General features: G+C 53.9%; 1 long non-coding RNA gene across 1 annotated transcript; it reads right to left on the bottom strand.

The window, feature by feature from the left end:
- Window positions 1-1,150: 1,150 nt before the first annotated feature.
- LOC135978577 (uncharacterized) lies at window positions 1,151-4,846 on the bottom strand. The gene is made up of 4 exons (XR_010595973.1): window positions 4,763-4,846; window positions 1,815-1,871; window positions 1,405-1,491; window positions 1,151-1,285 (listed from the first exon to the last, which is right to left on the bottom strand). It is a non-coding gene; the product is annotated as an uncharacterized LOC135978577 (long non-coding RNA).
- Between the last annotated feature and the right edge of the window lie 7,678 nt (window positions 4,847-12,524).

Raw genomic sequence — 12,524 nt, 5'->3', positions numbered from 1 at the left:
TACCCTTCCTTAGAATTGCAAACTCTATGATTTCATGATCACTTTCACCCAGGTTGCCTTCTACTTTCAAATTCTCAACGAGTTCCTCCCTATTTGTTAAAATCAAGTCTAGAACAGCTTCCCCCCAGTAGCTTTTTCAACCTTCTGGAATAAAAAGTTGTCTCCAATGCAGTCCAAGAATTTGTTGGATAGTCTGTGCCCCGCTGTGTTATTTTCCCAACATATATCCGGATAGTTGAAGTCCCCCAACATCACAGCAAGGGCCACATTAGCATCACCCCTGTGGAGGGGGCTGGTTCTCCGGCTGGGTCTCTGGGGGTTCCCTTATCTCTCAGGGGCTGGGGTCAGGGAGCCCCAATCAGGACATTTTGCAGGGGCTGTCGTGGTGCCCCCTCCTGGCCTACTGCAACTGGCTAATGGCAGGAGGATCTGGGGTGCGAATAAACTGAAACTGTTGGTTTGGGATTTGGGGGTGTTCTAACCTCCCTAACCTCTTAGGATTGTTTTAAAATCAGTGGGGAAATGAGAGGAAATGCCCCCAAATTGTCCCCTCTACACACGCACTGAATCAGGGGAGGAGAAAATATTTAAAACAAACATAAAGTATGAAAATCAATTTTTCTTCCACTTGTTGAAAATGAAAACCAAAAAAACTTGTGACCGAGGGATGCAGGGGGTGGCTCGGAGCACAGGATCTACGGCCATGTTATTTATCTACTGAGGTCGATGGGATCTGGGCTGGATTCTGATCTCGGTGACCCGGCTGTAAATCAGTCAACCTCTGTGTCCTTTTGTAATCTCGCAAAATTACCTGTTGTAAGTTTGTTTTTATCTATCCCCAAACATCCTCATATCTATCTATCCCCTGCATACAGAGGTTCCCAGTGCTGACGGCTGGGACAGACCCTTACCCAGAGTGAGGTGTGATGGTTTCTTCCCACTATCTGCCTCCCGCAGCAGGGGCTCCAAATCTGAACCCCCTGCCCTCCTCTCCAGCTCATTCCCCTGACCTGGGGTGTTGGTGCCTGTCTTGTTCTGGGCCATCTTCTGTCCAAACCAGGCCCACGGCCAGTGCCCAACCCCCCCAATCAGGCCAAAGACCCCGGCCCCAATCCCAATGGCCACTGCTTCCTGAGAGGGGAGAAGATGAGGGTCTCTTACCATCTGGCGTCCCTGCCCTGCTCCTGGTGAACTGAGTGCCAGGGTGGGGCAATAGATAGCACCGGGTGCCGCTCGCCCTCAGGGCTTCCAACACCAGGGGCTGCTCAGCAGAGACCTCCAGGTCCTGCGGGAGTCAAAGCAACATTTGTGGCCGTCAGCAGGGAATCAGACCCGCTGTGGAAACATTCAGCTCCGCCCCAAAGTTTGCTGTTTCCATGAACACACGTGGTATCTGATCATTACCTGTGTGATTTCTCCAAGATACTCCTGCCCCGCGTCCGCGCCGTAGGCTCCAGAGAGCTGCCAATCTCGCACCAACAGGTCCAGGCGCTGCAACAGAGAGCACAGGAGAAGGGTCACACTGGGGCTGGGGGCACAGAGAGGAGACCAGAGCTGGAAGCTGTTGTCCAACCCAGCCACGGACACTGAGACCCTGGACATGACGTGGGCGTGGAGGGAGAACAATGGACTGGCTGTTTCTTTGTCCAGCATCTGACACAATGGGGTCTGGGTCTAGGACGGGGGCTCTGAGGTGCTCTGGCAATAGAGACAGTAAATAGGAATAGTAAGAATCAGGTGGGATAACAGGACTGGTGGGGGGTGGAACAAGCATTATATCCTCATATGGGGGGTGATGGGAAACAAGGATCCACCTGGATTGGGGCCAGATTGCAGGTCCCTCCAACCTCCTTCGCAACCTGAATAAACATCTGAGATGCAGAAAGAGAAAGAGAAAGAGAAAGAGAGAGAGAGAGAGAGCGAGCAACATTTTTCCATCTTGAACAAACCATCCCCGCACATGTGACCAATCAAGATTGGCAATGCAAAATAAATGAGTGAAATAAATGCCACTGAAACTAAAGGGATCCCAGACAACATTCAGTGGAAACTGATCATTGAAGAGAGAAAAATTGACAAAATGAAGAGAGAAAACATCATTTCAAACAACAATAACTCAACACCAGTAATCAAAGATATAAAAGCAATAACTGAATTCAGAAAACCCAATAGTGGTTCTAGAAAAGCAGTCACAGAAGACACAGAAAGCCAAAAATCAAACTCATCAGCCAACAATTGGAGACCAAAAAGAAATAATGAAAAGAAGAAAACTAGTCATTGGAATCAGAAAACCAATGATTGAAACCAGAAAAGCAGTGAAATAAATCACACAATCACTTAACAAAATCAACACACTAATAATTAATGCCAGAAACCAATGGTCAAAAATAGAAAACCAGCATTTATCAAAGTCAGAAAAACAGTAATCAAAGCAACTTATGGGGAATTAACGTCTGAAAGCCAACAATAAAAAATAAGTATTTGAAATAAGAAAACCAGTAGTCAAAGAGTCAAAACCAGCAATGCAAGTCAGAAAACCAGATATCAAAGTCAAAATACTGTACCCCAAAGTGAAAGACAGAAAACCAGTAATCAATATCAGAAAAGCAATAACTGAATGCAGAAGTCCAATCATCAAAGCCAGAAAAGTAGTCATGAAAATCAGAAAACCAATAGCCAAAACAGAAAACCAATAATTGAAGTATGAAAACCAGATCAAGGTCACAAAACCAAGTCAAAGTTAGAAAATGAATAGTCAAAGACAGAAACCAATAGTATAAAGAAGCAATAAGTGAACAGCAGAAATGAAAAAAAAGTTTAAACACTCCAAATATATCAAGAAAAATTAAAAGCCGGTAATCAGTAGAGAGACACTAATAAATGAAGCTCTGTAAACAAACACTGAAATCTTGTAACCAATAAACAAAAAGCAGAAAACCAATAATGAACCGCTCCCCTCAAACCAGTGAGATCAAAATCTGACAATCAAAGAATGAAACCCAATAAATGAAATGGGAGTGGTGATAACTAAAGCCACAAAACTGACAAGCATGGACCAAAACACAATGAACGAGAACTGAAAACCAAAGGCTGAAAATCATAGATCGAAACCTGAGAAACAATGAGTGGAACCCAAAAACGTGCAGAGAGAAACCCAAGAAATGCTAACATTTGGCTGTTCTTTGATAGTGGAAATTGGCATGAAAACATTCTGATTTTGTCAGCTTTCCATTTTTCAACAAAACTTTTATTTTCCATCTCCCCACATGGTCACTATGAAATCAACTGACAACTAATGGTGGGTACGAAATAACAAACAGCTAATAGCCAGTAGTGACTCACAAATAATCAATAACTGGCAGCTATTAATGAATATAAAATAACCAATTATACAAGTTAGTTAATTGGCTAAGTGAAGTAAAAGGCCTAAAAGACAACCGGATGGCATTTCTCTTTGTCTGTATCGTGATCACTTTTTGAGACCACATCTGATCAATTCCCAAATTTCAGGGGACACGCTGGGCAACAGTTGAGAGAACGCTACTGACTTGGGGGCGGGGGAAATTGGAAAACGGGAAAGCCCAATTTCCATTTAGATCTGGTGAGTAGCATCAGCAGCCAATGAGCCAATCACTCTGGGGAAGGAAGGTAGCAGGGACTTCTGGGTGCTGAGCAGGGAGAATGGGGGGCACATAGACCCCTGGCACGGGGGGAGGGGGAATGAAGCACACACAGAGGTGGGGCTGGGGGATGGGACATAGGTTTAGGGTTAGGGCTGGTTGGGAAGATTCCAATGGAACATTTTTCCCATCACAAACCCTTAACTAACGCAGAGCGATGCATGGTGCCCAGGGCTGGCTCCTGCCCATCCAGACTCAGTGTCTGGGTGCAGGGCATGTGCAGGTGGCTCCTGCCCCATATGGGGCACAGGCAGAGAGCAGGGCTGGGTGCCACAGGTATATTGGAGCGCAAGCCCAAGAAGGCCGAGGTACGGTTGGGCGGGCATTTCCCTTAACTCTGCTGGCCCTGGTTTGGCTGAGCACGACATTCTGGCTGGGCACGTTCTGTGAGAAATGCTGATTTCTGGGGGCATCTGTATCTGGGCTACCCCTTGCTCCATGGTGGCACGGTGCCAGGGCCACTGAGAGGGCGGGGAAGGGCGATCAGCAAGGGCGGATCGGCTAAACAGGGCCGACGAGAAGGGGGGAAACCTGGGCTCCAGACCCCGTTCCGGACCGCTGGGTCCTGGGCCCCCTTTCGGACCGCCAGGTCCCGGTAATTTGTACCGGTTCCCCCCCTCATCAGCCCTGGTTCCACCCACCTCAGCTCTGGGTCACCAAAGCTACCACAAGGCTACCTGACCCTCCCGGAGACCTGAGTCTGCAGGAGCATTTCAGATCACTTAGGGGAGTGAACCGGGACACAAAAGTCTCTTCTCCACCAGCCCCCCAGCAGGTCCAGCACTCAGCAGTGAGAACCAGAGCTAATCGGTTAATGACAAATAGCCACCAGGTCATGATAAAGAACCAGAAATATGACAGTCACTAATATTTGATTAATTACTGCTCACGTATTACTGTTCAGACTCATTGCTCGAATCCCAGCCTGGGGCAAGATCTCTGGGACTTTCTAAACATCAATAACAGCCTCTAGACTGCCCCCCTCCAATCCCTACATCACCCAGGATCTTGGGTCCCCCCAGCAGAGACCTGGCTGGCAGGTCCGTGTCAGTAGAGCTGTGTGTATCCTCTGCCCCACCCACCTCCAAATAATCTGCCTCCGCCTGCTTAAACGTACTGGAAATGTTAAAGATCTGGAAAATAATAATAAGAAAAGGTGAGCCCCCCTGCCAACCCCACACCTCACCCCACCGCAGCACAGCCCCCCTGCTGGCCCCCTCACCCCGCTCCCCACAGCACGGCACCCCCTGCAGAGCCCTCAGTCCCATCCCCCGCAGCACAGCTCCCCCACCCAGTAGGAGCTGAGCAATATGCCCAACACAGAGAGCTTGATGCTGGTCTCCATGCGGCGCTGCAGGTCCAGGGAGTCTGTAGGGAACTACAGGGCTGGGACCTTATCCCCATCTGCCCATTTCTTTCCCCCCCTCCTCCAGTCCCTCCCGTCCCCCTGCCCCTGCACAGGACTTTACCCCCTCCAGACTCCCCCATTCCCCCCCCCCACTATTCCAGTCCCCTGCTCCCCTTAGAATCTTCCCCCCACATCACCCTCATTCCCCTCCCCTACTGCCGCATCCCCCATTCCCCTGCCGGCTTCCCTGCCCCACTCACCCTCCTCCCCTGGGCTTGGACCCAGAGGGGCTGGTCCCACATCCACACGCCCCTCGTCACGGTCGCTGTCCCATTGCGACACTCAACCCCCCCCCCAGGGCCTCGTCGTCTCAGCCCATCCATGACGCATCCACAGCCTCCTGTAGGGGGTGACCAGGGCAAGGTCAGAAGGGAACGGGGATTGGGTCTGGCATTTTCAGGGGGCAGGGTGGTGGGACACTGGGGGAGGAGGTGGAATTCTAAGGGTCTGGGGGTGGGGTTACAGCTGGAGGATGGGACCAGTGGTACATGGGGAGGGGCCATGGCTGGAGGGTGGGGCCTGTGCTGCAGGGGGAGGGGCCCTGATTGAAGGGTGGGGTCTGTGGTGCAGGGGGAGGGGCCACGACCAGAGGGTGGGGCCTGTGGTGCACGGGGAGGGGCCATGGCTGCAGGGTGGGGCCTCAGTTGCTCTGCCCTGGGCCTGGTACAGCGGGAGGGCCCTGCCTGGGGAGAGGGGACCTTTGCTGTAAGGGGCATGGCCAGTCGTGGAGGGGGAGGGGGCCCTTGCCGAGGTGGGTGGGGTTTGTGTTGCAAGGGGCAGGGCCCTGGCTGGGGTGGGTGGGGTCTCTGGTTCAGGCCATGGGGCTATAGCTGGGGCTCCTGTCCCCACTCACCGGGCTCTGGAGCCGGCGCAGCTGGAAGTTCATCAGGAAGGATTTTCCCCGGCGCTGCTCCCTGATGATGGACACCAGGCAGACGGGGGCGTCCCCCACCCCACCCTGCTCCAGGCAGAGGCTCAGGGCCTCCTCGTACAGGATCAGGCTGCCTTTGTCATCCAGACGAACCAGCTGCATCGGGCGCCCCGGCTCTGGCTGAGCCCCCGGCCCCTGCTGCAGGGACAGAGCAGGGTCAGAGCTCGGACCCCATCCCAGAGCCAGCCAATCCCTGCTTCTGGATGAGAGCCCCGTGCCCCATTCCCATCCCCTGAACCAACTAGTCCCTGCCCCTCAGATCAGATCCTCTTGAGCCATTTCCACCCCTCGTGAGCCATCCAGTCCCCTGCCCTCCAAATCAGAGGTTGCGCCCCCTAGAGAGGAAAGGCCCCGTGTCCCATTCCCCACCCCCTGATCCAGCCAGTCCCCGCCCTGCGCCCCTTTCCCCTGATTCAGCCTGTCTGGTCTCACCAGCTCCATCTCTTCCCGCAGGGGCTCTGTGATTTTCTTCACCAGGGCTCTCAGCCACGTGTCTGGGGTCATCCTGTCCCTGGAGCAGGGAGTCCGGCACTCGGGGCACTGGTAGCCCTGGGCCGAGACCCCGCGCCAGTGAGCCACGAGGCAGCCCTGGCAGAAGTTGTGGCTGCACTCGATGGAGACGGGGTCGTCCAAGACATCCAGGCAGATGGAGCAGGTGACGTCCTCCCGGAGTTGATCCATCTCTCTAGACCCACTGAGTGGGGGAAACCTACTGGGTCAGGACCTGGCACCCGGAGCAGTAGGGCTCTGCTGGAGGACGGCTGATCTCTAGCCCAGGTGTGCCCCTTCCTGGCAGCAGAGTCTGGGGAGGAGCGAGAGAACATGGGAATATTTCTGTGAACAAGCTGTGTGACTCAGTTTACCTGCCCACTTTGTGTCCCTGTCCACCGGGCAGCACCAGAGCGAGAAGACGGATTCCAAGAAGTCATGGCGGAGATTGGTAGATTCCCAGGCCAGGAGGGACCAAGGCTGAGCTCCTGGATAACAGACCAGAGAACTGCCCCCAGTTAATTCCTGTTTGAACGAGAGCAGATCTCTTAGAAACACATCCCACCTCGAGGGAGAATCCACCGCACTCCTTGGTACATTGTTCCCATGGTTAATTCCCCTCCCTGGTAAACGCAGATATCTTCTTTCCAGGCTGAATGTGTCCAGCTTCAACTTCCAGCCATGTGGTCACGTTAGAGCTTTCTCTGCTAGCCTGAAGAGCCCATTATTAAATATTTGATCCCCGCGTAGGTGCTTCTAGACTGGAGCAAGTCACCCTGGGAGGAGGGAGCTTCTCTTTGGAAAGCTAAATAGCTTGAGCTCCTGGGGTCTATCACTCCAGGCCACGTTTTATAATCCTTTAACCATTTGCGTGGCCCCCCTCTGCCCCCTCTCCAATATATTCACATCCTTCTTGGACTGCTCCGGAACTGGACACAGGACCCCAGCAGCGGTCGCACCAGCGCCAAATCCAGAGGTAAACTGACCTCTCTGCTCCTATGCGCGATTCCCCTGTTTGGGCATCCTTAGCGCCTTTGACCACAGTGTCGCACGGGGGCTCACGTCCAGCTGATTATCCCCCATGGCCCCCTGCACTCTGTCAGCGTCTCTGCGTCCCTGGAGAGACATCCACCCCTCCATCCCCCACCGGGCTGGGAGCATGGCCGACGCTCTTTGGCTGTATCACAGCACGTGTTGTTGGCTTGTGCCCAGCCTACCCTAGCGCTGGGGCTGTTGGTGACACTGGACTTTTCTCTGCTGCCTACGGCCTGGCAGACGCCATGTGCCAGGGGTTAATCACTGGCAGTGCCACGCCCAGCAGGGGCACAAGCCTCTGAGAGGAGTTGGATCTCAGTCAGACTCGCTGCCGAGGGCAGCTGGGGAGACACAAGGGCTCCTGGAGCCCGAGTCCGGGAGGCACCGAGCTCGGCCTTAGGAAAGGCCACGCTCAGGGCCTAACAAGGAAATAGCTTCCTTCTCATCATGCAGTGAGCTGGGTGCTGACTGGCCGAGCTTTCCTCCAGCTGGCGTGAGAGCAAATTCACCCTCTCACCCCCACAGAGCCCTGGGCATTGGGTGGGGGAAACTGAGGCACAGAAAGGGGATAGAACATGCCCTGGCCCAACCCCACTCCCCTAACGCTGGGCTCTAGTCCTGGAGCACAAAAGTCTCCTCTTTTTCTGCTGGAGACTCCCCAGTTTCCCACCCTGGGATCCCTCCCAGCCACCGATGGGCCCCAAAGGGGACCGGCTCTATCTGTCCTACCATCAGTGATGTCTCCTGAGCAAGCACCAGGGCCAGCCCAATTCGTTTTTTCATCCTAAGTGGACACTCCCTCCCCCCCCATCAAGATAGAAAATGGGAATTTTGTTTCCCTCCCTCTTTGGACGAAATCTATCAGCCAGCCCCCTAAAAAAGAGGGGTTCTATATATTTGCTTGCTGGTCTTTGTGGCAAGGGCTGGAAAAGCGTCTCCAAAGACCGGCAAGCAAATATATAGAACCCCTCGTTTTTGTGTGTGTGTGGGGGGGGGGGGTGAATATCTGAGGGGCCGGCTCTCCTTCCATAGATTAGCTTGTGCCTGTAAATGTCCCGATCGCGGCTAACGCAAAACAAGCCACTGTTCTAGGGGATTCCACAGGCCCAAGGGTTTGCCCGGGTTTTAGCTGGTTGAACTGGTCAGAGTTTGACAGTGTTTCAAATCACGCCATGAGCCAGACCTAGCGTTGGGGGTAGATTAGCCGCTGTCTGAGCCTATCTTTCTGCTGGACAGAGGGCAAGGTCCGAACTGACCCTGTCCCACCCCGCCACCCCCAGCTGCAGGGAATTTCCGCCCCACAGAGAGCCAGGACTTATCATGTGACTTGGCAATGCCCTAGCACAGTTAGGGAGGGTGAAACATGGGGAACAAGCAGGGACGATCCTGCCCCATGGGTGGGGAATAGACTGCGGGGGTACAATCCTGCAACCTGGGGGAATAGAGCAGAGGTAGGGTTACCATTCGTCCGGATTTACCCGGACATGTCCTCCTTTTTGTGCTAAAAATAGCGTCCGGGGGGAATTTGTAAATAACTCAAAATGTCCGGGATTTCCCCCCTCCCCCGGCAGAGCAGAGCGAGCAGCTGGGAGGGCTGCAGGAAAGTCCCGGGCTGGACTCCGGAGCAGCTGTAGAGGAGCCGGATCCGCCCTGCATTCTGAGCCGGCAGCTCTCCCCTGCAGCCCGGTCCAGCAGCACTGTGCAGGGCCAGGGACCGGGTTTTGTTGTGCTGGGGAGCGCAGACACGTGTCCGGCTCGCACAGAGCCCAACACCCTGTTCTGAGCAGCAGGGTAAGGGGGCCAGGGGGCAGGAGAAGGGGCAGGGAGGTTCTGGAGGGGGCAGTCAAGAAACGGGGGGGGCTTTTTGGGGGTAGTGGAGAAAGTTTTGGGCAGTCAGGGTACAGGTAGGGGGTAGGGTCCTGGGGGGCAGTTGGGGGGGGTCTTAGGAGGGGGCAGTTAGGGGACAAGGTACAGGGAGTCTTAGGTAGGGGGTGGGGTTCTGGAGGGCAGTTAGGAGCAGGGGTCCCAGGAGCGGCAGTCAGGGGACAAGGAGCGGAGGGGGGTGGGGGGCTGGGAGTTCTGGGGGGGAGCTGTCAGGGGGCAGGAGTGGGGAGAGGGATCGGAGCAGTCAGGGGACAGGGAGCAGAGGGGTTTAGATAGGTTGGGAGTTCTGGGGGGGGCTGTCAGGGGGTGGGGAGTGGTTGGATGGGGCGTGGGAGTCCCAGGGGTCTGTCTGGGGGTGGGGGTGTGGATAAGGGTTGGGGGCAGTCAGGGGACAAGAGGCAGGGAGGCTTAGATAGGGAGTGGAGTCCTGGGGGGCAGTTAGGGGCAGGGGTCCCAGGAGGGGGCAGTCAGGGGACAAGGAACGGGGGGAGGGTTGGGGGTTCTGGGGGGGCGGGAAGTGGGAGGGGCAGGGGCGGGGCTAGGGCGGGGCTCCTCCCGTCCTCTTTTTTGCTTGCTGAAATATGGTAACCCTAAGCAGAGGGGACGATCCTGCCCCTTGGCGGGGGAGGGGGGAGGGGGATAGAGTGGGGGGGACAATCCTGCTCCTTGGGGGGGGGATGGGCTAGATTGGGGCAAACACCCTCCACACGACCTCAGCCTCTTGCTCTTAGCCGGCCAAATCTCCGCTTCTCTCTGTGCAGGCAAAATTTTGTCTGAGAAACAAAAGCGTAACTCCCTGTGTCTTATCCTTCCAGCAGCCTAGCTGGCGGGGATTTGAAGGTGGGTGGGGCGGCCCTGCTCTCACATTGTAGTGCGAGGGGGTGGGAGGCAGAGTGCGTGTGGGAGGGGAGCACAGAGAGGCCCGGAGAGATGGGGCCAGGCTGGAAAAGCAAGTGACAGAAACTGGAGGGTGCAGAGAATCTTCATTCCCCAGATCCCCCCACGGGCTCTTTGGAGCAGCAGGGTCTGGAAGTGCACGTGCTTTAAAAGGCACTGAAAGTGCCAGGAACTGTGATCAACTTGGGGGGCCGGACAGCTTGGCCAGAGATACACCCCCCTAGTGAATTTCTGGATGTGACCACTGCCTCTCCATCCAGAAATGACATCCCAACTGCCTCTTCTTAGAAATGAGGCATTTCTTAGAACTGAAAACAAAAACCCTTAGCAAATATTGAACTCTTTCCACTGCTGGGTAATGGTCACCTGGGGCTGAGATGCAGTCACCTCTGGGGTGGAACAGCTGAGGAACAGCAGCACAGCAACACTATATGGGGATGGCTCGCCCAGCGCTGAGATGCAGCTGTCTCTGGGGTGGCTTCTTCAGATAACATGATCTTATGAATGGGTCCTTTTGTCTTTGGAACTCACTGCCACATGAGCCCTGCTATGTATCCTGGAGCTCTTTGCTGAGGCTTTTTACTGCTTTTTACTCCTGTTTGATGGTCTCCTGTCTGGTATTTCCCAGGTTTTGGTTCTTTAGATTAAGGGTGAACCACTCAATAAGACTCATAGACGTTAAGGTCAGAAGGTCATCTAGTCTGACCTCCTGTACATTGAAGGCCACAGAACCTCACCACCCACTGCTGTAATAGACCCCAAACCTCTGGCTGAGTTACTGAAGTCCTCCCGTCGTGGTTTAAAGACTTCAAGTTACAGAGAATCTACCATTGACACTAGTTTAAACCTGCAAGTGACCTGTGCCACGTGCTGCAGAGGAAGGCGACCCCTCCCCTCAGGTCTCTGCCAATCTGACCTGGGAGAAATTCCTTCCTAGTCCCAAATATGGCGATCAGTTAGACCCTGAGCTTGTGGGGGAGACCCAGCAGCCAGACACTTGAGAAAGAATTCTCTGTAGTAACTCAGAGCCCTCCCCATCTAGTGTCCCATCACCGCCTGTTGGAGATTTTTGCTGCTAGCAGTTACAGATCGGCTACATGCCATGGTGGGCAGTCTGGTCATCCCATCCCCTCCATAAACTTATCAAGCTCAGTCTTGAAGCCAGTTAGGTTTTTTGCCCTCACTGCTCCTCTTAGAAGGCTGTTCCAGAAAAAACTAACGTCTGCCCCAGTCTGTAGTGGGCCTCACACAACAGCTATCGGGGTGGTGGGGGCCGGGGGGGGGCGCGAGCTGGCCTCAGTCCATCTCAATGTGGTGCTAACTCTGAACCCTACTAATGGCAAGCCACTTCTCAACACCCCACATCTTCACTTTGGATCTCAGGCTGGGAGGCAGGAAGGCAGTGATCAGACAATGAAAAGTTACACAGCCAGCTGTGAATGCTGTTGGGTTTTCTCAGAGTGCATCACGGCCGTGACACCCTCCACTCTGCACTGGGTTTGTTTCCTGTCTGACGCGGGTGGAAATCGAAAGAAACATGGGAATGGCTCTTTCTGGGAAAGAAAAGATTTAGCAGATTTTATCTGCTGTCTATGCATGCAGCCAGCATGAAGCCACTCAAAAAGCACTGAGTTGCAGCTGATGCTGGGGTGGGACAGGTGGGTAACAGCTGCAGAGTCGCACTGAAGTTCTCAGTGGGGACCTTGCTGTCACCAAAGGCTGTTCCACGGGAGCATCTCCTTTGGGCTTTTACTGCCATTGGCCATGATCCACTGACACTCTGGAACCCTGTATCCCTCAGTAGCACACAGTATTCGACACTGATATGATTATGAGATGTTTTGTATTATGCATGCCTTGTGAGGTGGGATGTAAAATGTCTGGATCTGTTGAACATTAATAACCTGTTGGATGGGATGTGCTGTCATTGTATGGGAAGTTATGCTCTCTGTACGTTTCTGAAATATGTTGTGAGGTTGGGAGACGCCCACAGCCAGCTTTACAGTAGAAACAAAGGAGGGCCAGAAAGGTGTTGATGGCCCATCAGGAAGAATCCACTCTGAGAGACTCCTTGGAGAGGGCACTTAGTCAGTAGGGTACTGCCTGACCAATGGGCTTGCCTGACCCCCATGACACAGCAACGATCTTTCTAGCAACTGAAAGAGAGTATAAAAGAGGGACAGAGACATCATAGAATGTC

Source organism: Chrysemys picta, unplaced genomic scaffold (genome assembly GCF_011386835.1).
Source record: "Chrysemys picta bellii isolate R12L10 unplaced genomic scaffold, ASM1138683v2 scaf315, whole genome shotgun sequence".
Classification (NCBI taxonomy): Eukaryota; Metazoa; Chordata; order Testudines; family Emydidae; genus Chrysemys; species Chrysemys picta.
The sequence above is the reverse complement of the archived record's forward strand: the minus strand, read 5'-3'. Positions and strand labels throughout refer to the sequence as shown.